This window comes from Pristiophorus japonicus, chromosome 10 (assembly GCF_044704955.1).
Source record: "Pristiophorus japonicus isolate sPriJap1 chromosome 10, sPriJap1.hap1, whole genome shotgun sequence".
In the NCBI taxonomy this organism is placed as follows: domain Eukaryota; kingdom Metazoa; phylum Chordata; class Chondrichthyes; family Pristiophoridae; genus Pristiophorus; species Pristiophorus japonicus.
In genome coordinates, this window is record NC_091986.1 from 165115033 (window position 1) to 165127410 (window position 12378).

The window sequence follows — 12378 nt, forward strand, 5'->3', positions numbered from 1 at the left end:
CTCATCCTTCCATAGGAACTTATGGTCACTCCACCATAGCATCAAACGACCTGGTAAATGATGCTAGAGCTTTAAACCTCCATTAACTTAGCTAGAAGGCCATTCCAGTCATTGAGGAAAGAAGTTAAAAGACAATAGCCTCGATTTTATGGGGCAAAATTGCCCTCCGTCTGAAACGGGGCACACCTACTGATTTCTAAGTGTTCCATCCGTCTCAATGGATGGGGCGGACAAATCCTAGCCATTCGTTGCGTAAAAGTTTTTTCTCGTCTCACCTCTGGTTCTTTTGCCAATTACTTCTGATAATCGACCCTTCATTGGAAACAGTTTCTCTTTATTTACTCTATCTAAACCCTTCTAGGGCTCAATTTTCCCCACTGATTTGCACCGTTTTTTTGGAGCAGGCTGCTTTTATTGGCCTAAGTTAAAAATCCACATTTTCCCCAATCAATTTGCATCAGCGTAACTCAGTTAGTTATGATTTTTTTAGGTAAGTTTTTTTTTCAGCCAAAGGGGGTGTAACCTGCCATCTGCACCAATTCTGGCCATTTAGGCAAGTTTGGCCAGCTGAGAGTTACTCCAGTTCTGCTTAGGCCAGCGTATGTGGCCTCTGCAGAAAAATCTTCCGGAGAGTTAAAGAAATCGGCGCAGGTAAGGAAATTGGAGGAAGCCCTTCGGCCTAGGCTAGGGGTGGGGAGCGGATTGGAAGGGCACTTGGGCCAGGGACGGGTGGGGGTGTAGATCAGCAAGCCCTTTGGCCTGGGCTAGGGGCAGGGAGCGGACCAGGGTTGGGCGGGGGAGTGGAGGGAGAGTCAGCCAATCAGAAGGCTTGGTGGAGGCGGGGGGCGAGAGACAGCCGATCAGAAAGCTTGGTGCCCAGGGAGGGGAGGGAGGGAGAGGTCACTTCCATAATGTTGTGTTTTGTTGATTCAGTTTTAACGTAAAATATATTTTATTCAAAAGTTTACAATGTACTTAACTTAACTTTAATAAAATTATTCTTGTATCAAACTTTACTTTAATATCACTCTTTATGATCACTTAAAAACTTTAAGGTCACTTATAAACTTGTAAATTTACATAACTTACAAAAAACTTTTAATTTAAGAACAATTACAACAGTAACAATAATAACAACAACAACAGCAGCAAAGAAAGGCTGCACCCATCTCTCATCCACCTTAGTCTAACACCGCCCGCTGCGCTTGGTCTTGGACACACCACCCCTGCCCACAGGCAGTGGCACAGTGTTTCTGGGCTTGGTACCAAGCTTATTCCTTCTAACATCTCGGGTACTGCGCACCTCTTGAGGGTGGGGGGGCATCAGGCAGCAAGTTGGAGGGTCCGGCTTTGGGCTCTTCAGAGGCTGGTGTGGGGATTGCAGTGGGAGTAGCAGTTGATTCTGTCAATGGGCGCGGGGTCTGGGCGTGTTCCCTTATTGCAGCAGCTAACTCAAACATGCCGTCCCTCATGCACCCTGACAGTGTCTCAGTGGACTGCAACATTCTCTCCCTAATGACCAGTACTACCTCAGACATTCCCTCACTTAATGCCAGTGTCGTGGATTGCACTACCTCTGACACTCCCTCCCTCAAGGACACTATTCTCTCACTGATGGTCCCGGCGTGTGTTGTTACATCTCCCGACAGTCCCGCTACCTCATCACTCACCCCACTGATGGTGTCCAGGAGTGATCGGGTAAGGACAATGCTCTCCGCACTCAATAACATCTTCTGAACCACATCTGTTACATCCTGCATCTCAGGAGAGTGTGGTCGAGCTCTCCTTCCCCTCCTTCCCATGGGTGTGGATCGCACCCCAACACTGGAACCCGCAGCCTGGGACGGTGGGGCCCTGGGTGTGCCTTGCTGCACCCCAACAATGGAACTCGCAGCCTGGGACGGTGGGGCCCTGGGTGTGCCTTGCTGCACCCCAACAATGGAACCCGTAGCCTGGGACGGTGGGGTCCTGGGTATGCCTCGCTGCAGTTATATATGTGGACTTGTATTTACTCTGTACAGCCACCAGAGGGCTCATTCCCCGGAATCCCAAGGGATCCCATAATCCCTTGGGAGCACAGGTATTTAAGAAGGCTTCACAGGTTGGAGAGGCTTTCTGGAGACTGCAATAAAAGACTAAGTTCACACTTTACTTTGAGCTCACAGTGTTCAGTCTGACTCTTTCTCCATACACTACACACCCCACCACTGGGACCCACAACCTCGGAAAGTATGAAACCATAGAAAGTCCCACCAACACTCAAACCACTAGTCACGGAAGGGGCTGTCACCTCCATGAGCGGCACCTCCTCCAAAGTCAGTAGAACAGTAGGAGCTTCATTCAGCTCCATCCCCTCCCCCTCACCCTCATGTTCTTGGTCAGGAGGGTTGGATTGGAAGATGTTCTCCTCTTCAGGCTCATCCTTGTCTGATTCTTCTTCTGCATTGTCGGGGTTGGCCTCAAGTTCTGCAAAAGATAACAGAACAATCAAATGGTTAGCAGCAGAGGAGGGGGCAGGGTGGTTGGCATGAGTAGGCTCACACAGCGCAGGCCAGGCAGCAGGCTGATTTGAAGGATCATGATGAATTTGAAGGACTTACCCTCTCCCTTGAGTGCGGGCCCAGCTTGTGCAGTACTGATTGTTTTTCTCCAGGCAGGACACATCAAAGCAGTGACCCTCTCTTCCAAGGGTGTCAGTGTGTGCAGATTTGCCGGGCCTCCTCCTGTTCGAGTTCTTTCCCTTTTATTATGTGCCACTTTCTTCTGCAAAGATGAAAATGCAACTTTTTAGAGAGGGCGTCTTTCTGCTGGGTGGGACATGTACAGCTGGTCACATTTACAGTTACATTGAATAAATGAAAATATTACTTACATTAACTACTTGACCAAGGTCCTGCCATTTCTTTTTACACTGGCTTCCAGATCTCATGGTGTTCACCACTGCGCAGTAATCTTCTGCAACTTGGTTCCAGCGTTTCTTCATTTCTTTTGGTGGAACTTTTGTGACTTCTGCTGGTATCTAGCTCCTGTCATCGGTTCTCAATCACAGTAACTAGTGTCTCCACTTCTTTCAGCAAGAAATTCTTGGTCCTTGGTCCGCGTTGCATCTTGTACTGCTGCAGCTGCGATTTTTCCCATGCTCTCTCTCACACAACACTCCTGCTCTCACACACACGCAACTGGCTCTTTAAAAATGGCTGATTGCCAAATCCGAGCTGTACTGAGCATGCGCGTCCATTGGAGCGATGTCAAAAATCTAAAAAAATTTTCTCGCCCATGCGCAGAAGGCCCGGCTTCGTTTTTCAGCGCAGACAGCAGCCTCCACCCCCGGATCAGGAAAGTTTGGATAATTATTTATGCTGCATTTCTGACCCTAAAAACCCGGCGTAACTCTGGCAATACGCCAGAAAACGGGCTTGGGCAAAATTGAGCCCATGATTTTAAACACCAAGTATCCGATTAGCCTTCGTTGCTCTAAGGTGAACAATCCTAGATTCTCCAGTCTATCCACGCAACTGTAATCCCTCATCCTTGGAACCATTCTAGTAAATCTCTTTTGTACCCTCTACAAAGCCTTCATATCCTTCGTAAAGTGTGGTGCCCAGAATTGGACACAATGGCCCAGAAATCCCGGCCTCCCCGGGTCCGTACGGAGTTTCTACAGACCTGGGAAGGCATCAGAAAAGCCGGTTTTCAGTGCACAATGTACATGCGCTGAAAACTGGCTTTCCCGATCTGTCAAGTTTCTGGCTTGACAGATCTCGTGCATATCGAGGCGAGGACATTTGCAAGGGCAAGATTGCGGGATTTACGCATATCTTGCCCAGCAAATATCCTCAAAACTCTTGCGCCTGATAAAAGCAGGCGCAAAGCCTACTTTTACAGGCATAAGAGTTATAAAACACACATAAACATTGTAAAATAAAATTTTAAAAACACGTTATTGTTTAAAAACCCTCCCCACTACGTTAAGTTTATCTAAACCATAATTAAAAAAACTTTTTTAAAAATTGGAAAAACATATATATTTTTTAAATACATAAATAACTAATTTAAATTAATAAAAATATGTTGTGCATTTTTTCTATCTTTTATTAATGCATGAGTGTTTTGGGAGCTGTTTCTCATTCAACTTACGGTCTCTCTGTTCTTGCACCCCCTTTAAAATGGTACGATTTAGCTTGTATTGTCTCTCCTCATTCTTCCTATCAAAATGTATCACCTCACACTTTTCTGCATTGAATTTTATCTGCCAGGTGTCTGCCCATTCCACCAGCCTGTCTATGTCCTCTTGATGTTGTAATGTCTGTAAGCTTGTAATGCTTGTAGCTCCACACTGTGGATGTGGACATATTGTGTACTGCAGCTGCATAGTTAATCATTAAACAACAGGCAGATTTCTGGAGAGTTCCGAGAGAGCAACCTGCCATGATTAGGAAACTGTGTGTGCTGTGTTCTATGAAGATATCACATTTGGTGACCGAGGATGAGATTTTTCGGATGTTTAAAGCTTAAATTTTGTTGGTGAAGGATTCAGCCAGCCGACAGAAGACTTTGGAAGTTTCTGTCTTTGAAAAAAAAGCTACAAAATCCGAGGTAAAAAACAGCACATGGCGTGAACAGCTAGAGATTAAAAATGGCAGGTGTAATCGGATATTTGGGTGAATATAGACACGATCAGGAATGTTTTAAAGCGTATGTGAATCGGCTCGAAATGTATTTCACTGCAAATAACATAATCGAAGTTCCAGGCAATGCAGTCCAGAACCAGTCTGTGTTGGAACGTAAGAAAGCGATCTTCTCATCAGTAGTAGGTCCGGCATTATACGAAACCCTTGTAAATCTGCTTGTGCCTGACGAGCCAAAGGACACAACGCTTAAAGAGATTTTAACGAAGCTGGAGCAGCACTATAACCCCAAACCATTAGAAATTGCTGAAAGCTATCGTTTCGGGATTCGGAATCAAAAAGCGGATGAAAGTATCGCTGATTACATCATAGCATTAAAAAAGCTATCGATGCACTGTAATTTTGGAAACTTTCAAAACCAAGCATTACGGGATCGTTTTGTTTGTGGGGTGAAAAATGATGCTATCAAAAGGAAGTTATTGATGACAGATGACTTAACTTTTGAGATTGCTTGTCAGACAGCGAGGTCGATGAGCATGGCTGAACAATATTCCCGAGAATTAAATAATGATTACGGTCGTCAGTCAACCGAGGTAAATCACCTGCAGGTTCAAAGTAAAAGACAGCCATGGCCGAAAGTCTCAGAAACTGCACATTCTACCAGAGTGTCGAAGTGCCTGGGACAACACATTGCTCAAAGTTATCCATACGTGAAGGCAGAGTGTTTCTTCTGCAGAAAGACTGGGCATCTTGCGAAGGCATGCCGACTGAAGGGTAAACCAGTTTTTAAAGCTATGAGTCCAGCGTTCAAAGCTGTGAGTCGAAATCCAAAGAGACTTCATAGCATGGAAGAACAACAACAGGACGAGAAGATGTTAGTTACACGTCATCAGGAGCACGAGGTTAATGGACTGCGATTCGGAAAGCATCAAAATCCACAGAGATGTTGCGGGATTCAAGATACCAATGGAAATTGACACGGGTGCTTCCGTGAGTGTAGTACCGGAGTTACTATACTGCGACAAATTGCGTGATTTCCAACTGGAGAAATCCAAGATAGAGCTGCGAGGCTACTTGGGAGAGAAAATTCCTGTAGTAGGCCATATCACTGTACCGGTGAAATATAAAGATCAATTTCAGAACTTGCCTCTAATAGTAGTGAAAGGAGACAAGACTGTTTTATTCGGAAGAAATTGGTTGAGCTCACTGAAGCTGGATTGGAGTAAGATTTTCTGTGTGGAAGCGAGATTTTCATCAACGGATGAGGTTATCAAGCAGTATCCAAAGGTGTTCTGCAAAATGGGCAGTTCGATCCAAGGCTTCAAGGAGAGTGTCAGGGTACAGAAGGACGCTAGATCGGTTTACTACAAGCCATGTTCTGTACTATATGCACTCAAGGAGAAAGTTGAGCAAGAACTCAAAAGACAAGAGACTGAGAACATTACTTGTAAGATAGATCGATGTAATTGGGCTACACCCATTGTTGTTGTACCTAAGTCCGATGGTAAGATAAGATTGTGTGGTAATTATAAAGTAACCGTAAACCAGGTTCTACAGGGTAATGTCCCCAATACATTGCCAAATATAGAAGATTTGTTCACAACACTGACAAGTGGTCAGATCTTCTCAAAACTGGATCTTACGAATGCCTACTTACAGCTTGAACTAGATGAGGAGTCCAAGTCATGTTTGACTATAAATACTCATCTAGGCCTATATCAATTTAATAGGCTACCGTTTGGAGTGTCTTCTGCCCCTGCCATATTCCAAGGAGTGATGAACCAGATTTTGCAAGGTATTGAAGGGGTTGTATGTTATTTGGATGACATACTAATTTCAGCACCAAATAGGCAAATTCATAATAACATATTGAATGAAGTCCTCAAACGGCTAAAGAAGCACAGAGTACGAGTGTCTGCTCGTAAGTGTGAGTTATTTAAAAACTCAGTGGAGTACTTAGGGTACAGAGTAGACAAAGATGGTTTACATCCAACCATGGAAAAATTGGATGCAATTAGAAATGCACCCACTACCAGAATGTCACTGAACTTCGTTCATTCTTGGGTCTTTTGAACTATTATGGGAAGTTCCTACCAAATTTGGCTACAGTATTACATCCACTGAATGAACTATTGAAAAAACAGGTCCAGTGGAAGTGGTCAAAAGAATGCGAAACAGCATTCAAGGAATGTAAAAACAAATTGGTAGAGAGCACCATGTTAGTTCACTACGACATATCTAAGAAGATTAAGCTAGCATGTGATGCCTCTCCGTATGGAATTGGGGCAGTAATCTCTCATGTATTAAGTAGTGGGGAGGAGAGACCAATTGCTTTTGCTTCACGCACTCCTCAGTGCCAGTGAGATTAATTATGCGCAAATTGAAAGGGAAGCTTTGGCATTAATTTTTGGAGTCAAGAAGTTTCACAAATACTTGTATGGTCATAAATTTATCATCGTTACAGACCATAAGCTCCTAACAGCAATCCTCCATCCAAAGTCCCCAGTTCCAACATTAGCTGCAACCCGAATGCAGAGATGGGCTTTGATTTTGTCAGCATATACATATGATATTGAATACAGACAATCAGCTGATCACAGCAATGCTGATGCAATGTCTAGATTGCCTTCCCCATCACAAGTTACACCCGATAGGGAAGAAGTGTTTTATTTTTCATACATTGATGAACTGCCAGTCACAGCTGAAGAGATTGGTAGAGCAACCAAACATGACCCAGTGATGTCAAAGGTGTATGAGTATATTGCAAATGGATGGCCAAATCCAGGAGAGAATCAGAATGAAAGTCTGAGTCCGAGTCAGGAAAACAAAGAGCCTGAAGTTAGAGTGAGTTGAAATGAAAATCAAGGAAATTCCATGGAAGAAAATGTTCTTCAGGATGAGCCTCAAATGAGTGTGAAATCAACACCATGTTTGGAAGGTTCTGTTCGAGAGTAAAGGTATCCTCTTCGAAACAGAAAACAAGTGGTAAAGTTAAATTTGTAAATATGTATCAAAATGAAAGTTATTTATGATGTTTGTTATGATGGCTTTTTCATTAAGGAGGGAGAAGTGTAATGTCTGTAAGCTTGTAATGCTTGTAGCTCCACACTGTGGATGTGGACGTATTGTGTACTGCAGCTGCATAGTTAATCATTAAACAACAGGCAGCTTTCCGAAAAGTTCCGAGAGAGCAGCCTGCCATGATTAGGAAGCTGTGTGTGCTGTGCTCTGTGAAGATATCACAGATGTCTATTACTATCTTCCTCTCTGTTTACTGCGCTTCCAAGTTTTGTGTCATCTGCAAATTTCAAAATTATGCCCTGTACCACCAAGTCCAAGTCACTACTGTATATCAAAAACTGCAGTGGTCCGAGTACTGAGACTAGAACGTGATGGAATCACCAGAGAAACTTTTACTTCCACCTGAGTGATGGGTTATTCAAGAGTTCAGATACTTTGTTATATATTTCTTTAAGTTCTGGCACAGAATGTACATGTTGTTTATGGGTGATATTTTTCCTGTTGAAATGATAAAGTATCAGGGAAAAGAAAAGACCATTCAAACCATAGAAACACACCACCCTTTCAAGCCTGAAAAGTCCAGATTTCACTAGTCTTTCCTCATAAATCAATCTTATGCTTGGGATCAGACTGTGGTTCTTCTCCGAATAGCGCTGCAGGGCAAATGTTAGCAAATTTGACAAGCTTACAAGGTGCTTTTATATTGACTGTTTAATTCATTTCACAGGAAAGTAGCTTCTGCACATAGGCACATTCAGAATGACAGAACGGATTCCCTCATCCCAGCAGCAGAATTGTATACCTTTGCAATTCAAATTAAACCAGCCCCATTGGGTTGATTTTAACCCCTAGTGGGTTTCAGGCTGGTAGGGCAAGTGCAAAATGTACTTGTAGGTCTAAGTGTTAGGCTCAGGGTACTTTAACTCCCGGCTTCAGTTGCATGCAGCCAGTCAGCTGCCCATCCAAAATGAGCAGAAAGTGTCAGCTGGCCAGCAAATGGAAGTTTGGGCAACCAGAGCCCACTAGCTAGCATCATTTGTCCACAAACTGTCAATTCTACTTAGTGCAAGAGAAAAGTTCCATCACATTATCTTGCTTAGTTGTCAACCATTTCCTCAGCACTGGCACACAATTCGATACAGGGTACCATGACTATGGTGGGAGCCGTTTCCTCTATATGAATCTGTTCACTGAATCCACTTGCTTGGGCCTCTTCCTGATTCTTTTTCCCACTAGCATCCTCCTCCTCCTGCACAGCATTAACAATTTCCATGTAAGTCAGCAATCTGGACATTAGGATATCCTTATCAACACCGACAATGGATTCAAAACTCATGTCTGTTGGCAATCAGAACAGAGAACTCATTCGTTCAATGAGATTTGCTGCTTTAGTGTCAGTCATTGGTGCCTTTGTGGGATCCTCAATTGTGTTGGATGCAGCTGCTTCCTCTGCTGGTGGGATGAATTTACAGTAACAAAAGCAGCTGGCAATAGATTCTGCTTTTAGATGCAAGCACTTCATACGAGCTCCACAGTTGTCAACTATCAAGGCAACTTTGTTGTCTTGCAATGCCTAGCTTCAAAAAAAGAGCAATAGTCATGCATTCCTTTCGATTGGTTTTTTATATTACAGGGAGAGTAACAACTCCTGAAATAAAGTGTTTCTTTAGGAATTCTCTATCACCAGCAGCTTTCTTTCCCCACCAGTCATGCCAAAAAGATGAACTAGAGCAGCGACAAAGGATTTAAACTAGTAAGGTGAAGTACTGATGACAAAACAGAATAAAACGTTTTTGTCACACTTTTTGTGACAAGGCAAATGTACTTCACATGTATATTTCATTAACAAACATCTACCACACTATTCAGTAACCAAGGAAGTAAAGTACTCAAAACGATCACAGCACTTGCACACTGCTTTTCATCTTAACATTTTACCAACACACAAAAAGTTTAAAATACACAATCATATGCCATGCAAATGTAAGTACAGTTGCCACTGCTTATAGCGAGTGCATTCGTACCAACTCGATTTGCCCACTATACTTGTTGGCCAGTTTAATAGGGTAGCACTATTGCTATTGAAGACGACTATAGCAAATCACTATTGATAAACTAACCAAGACTCTATGCAGTGTACCTAGCTTTATTTAAACAAGTCATAACCCCACACAAGGTAATTGGACCTTAATGAGGTGCTATTTACTTATTCAACGTTTGTTATTGCAGTCAGTGCCGCGTAGTATGAGCTGTAATCAGATACCAGTTAGAGGTGAGTAAGTATACAGTGGACTTGCACCTTAATGAAGTACAAATAACTGAGTACACGGAGCACTTAACACGCTTTAAATGACTACAATGAAAATGGAAAATGGTTAGCGTTTTTTTTGGCAGCATTAAGCATCGGCAGTTCCAGTGGTGTATTGAGAGCACATGCCCAAACAACGGTGTCTTTTACCCATTTTGCAATTCATCATCATCATAGGCAGTCTCTTGGAATCGAGGAAGACTTGCTTCCACTCTAAAAATGAGTCCTTAGGTGGCTGAACAGTCCAATATGAGAACTACAGTCCCTGTCACAGGTGGGACAGATAGTCGTTGAGGGAAAGGGTGGGTGGGACAGGTTTTCCGCATGCACTTTCCGCTGCCTGCGATTGATTTCTGCATGCTCTCGGCGATGAGACTCGAAGTGCTCAGCGCCCTCCTGGATGCACTTCCTCCACTTAGGGCGGTCTTTGGCCAGGGACTCCCAGGTGTCAGTGGGGATGTTGCACTTTATCAGGGAGGCTTTGAGGGTGTCCCTGTAATGTTTCCTCTGCCCATTTTGCAATTACTCATATCTTTATTCCCAATTACATTCGCCATAGCCATTTTTTATTATGGTGAAAGATTGGGCAATGCTAGTGTTCAGAGGGACCTGGGTATCCTTGTACATGAATCACTGAAAGTTAACATGCAGGTACAGCAAGCAATTAAGAAAGCAAATGGTATGTTGGCCTTTATTACAAGAGGACTTGAGTATAAGAGTAAAGATGTCTTTCTGCAATTATATAGGGCCCTGGTGAGACCACACCTGGACTATTGTGTACAGTTTTGGTTGCCTTACCTAAGGAAGGATATACTTGCCATTGAGAGTGTGTACCAGACTGATTCCTGGGATGGGGAGGATTGTCCTATGAGGAGAGATTAAGTAGACTTGATCTATATTCTCTAGAGTTTAGAAGAATGAGGTAATCTCATTGAAACATACAAAATTCTTACAGGGCTTAACAGGGTAGATGCAGGGAAGATGTTTCTCCTAGAACCAGAGGTCACAGAATAAGGGGTCGGCCATTTAGGACTCAGATGAGGAGAAACTTCTTCACTCAGAGGGTGGTGAATCTTTGGAACTCTCTACCCCAGAGGGCTGTGGAGGCTTAGTCTTTGAGTATATTCAAGACAGAGATGAATAGATTTTTGGATATTAAAGGAATCAAGGGATATGGGAATAGTGCAGGAAAGAGAATAGTGAGGTAGAAGATCATCCATGATCTCATTGAATGGCACAGCAGGCTTGAGGGGCCGAATGGCCTACTCCTGCTCCTACTTCTTATGTTATATTATGTTCTCATGTTCAAACTTATATTTCTGATACCTTCTAATTTAGATGTATGATGTTTAATCCTCAATACCTAAAGTCACTATAGTGAACATCAATTCAGGCCTCTAACCATTCCTAAAAATATCTATTTGGATAAAACACCTTGAAAGATGCCATTCAACATAGAAACATATCTTAAAAATCCTGTCAATTTAACCTTTTTTATATCAAATTTCATACCTGCACTCTAATCGGTGTTAAATATTAGTGAAGATAGTACAGGTTGAACCTCCCTTATCTGGAATCCTCTGGACCTGGCCTGTTCTGGATAAGGGATTTTTCCGGATGAGGGGTGGTCACGGTAAAATGGATGGTACAGGTAATGAGCAAGGGGACATGGGGGCTGGCTGGCTTGGGGCTGGGAGTGCAACAGAGAGATCATGGGGTGGCCGGGAGGGAGGGGGAGGGCGGTTGCGGTGGATCGCGGGGTCAGGCCAGCGATCGCGGGAGTCGGCAGCGAGGAAGGACTTCAATTTTTTTCATGTCGGAATTCTGCGCATGCGTCACCCGGTGGCTGGGAATGGTTCTGGACGAGGGATGGTTCTGGATAAGGAAGGTTCAACCTGTATATGATAGAGATAACTTCCTCTCAAGGACTTCAATACATAATGCCATTAAGCCAGTGAAAATAAATCTTTTGTTGTTTTAGTTTTACTGCCAGTTCATCATTCCTGCTGGTACATTTTCAGTGCTGTCTGTACTATGGCATCAGTATGTACTGGAAGAAATTGAACAAATTAACCCTATAGAGTATCCATCACTGGCCTTTTGAGTGCTTGATGCTGATACTGGGTACTCATGTGAAAAAAAGAGTTTCATTCCCCAGCACTGATATAACTCACCTTGACAATGGCATAACAATTCACCAAAAGGGGAAAAAACTTTTGTTGCAGTTCACTCTGCTCACTGACCATGGATATCACTATACAGTAACACTGCTGACTAGCTGAAAATAGTTACAAGAAGAAAAAAATTATAAATGAGGGAAAAGAAAATAATGTGGTAAAATAATACTAATTAATTAAAGTATAAAATAAGGGCATAGGTTTAAAGGGGAGAGTCCATTAAATATTTTTGAGCACAGGAAAA

General features: G+C 43.1%; 1 protein-coding gene across 1 annotated transcript in view; it reads right to left on the reverse strand.

Moving 5' to 3' along the window:
• The window catches only part of lnx2a (ligand of numb-protein X 2a), a 262297-nt gene that overhangs the window by 94311 nt on the left and 155608 nt on the right, over positions 1-12378 (reverse strand). The window lies entirely within an intron of this gene.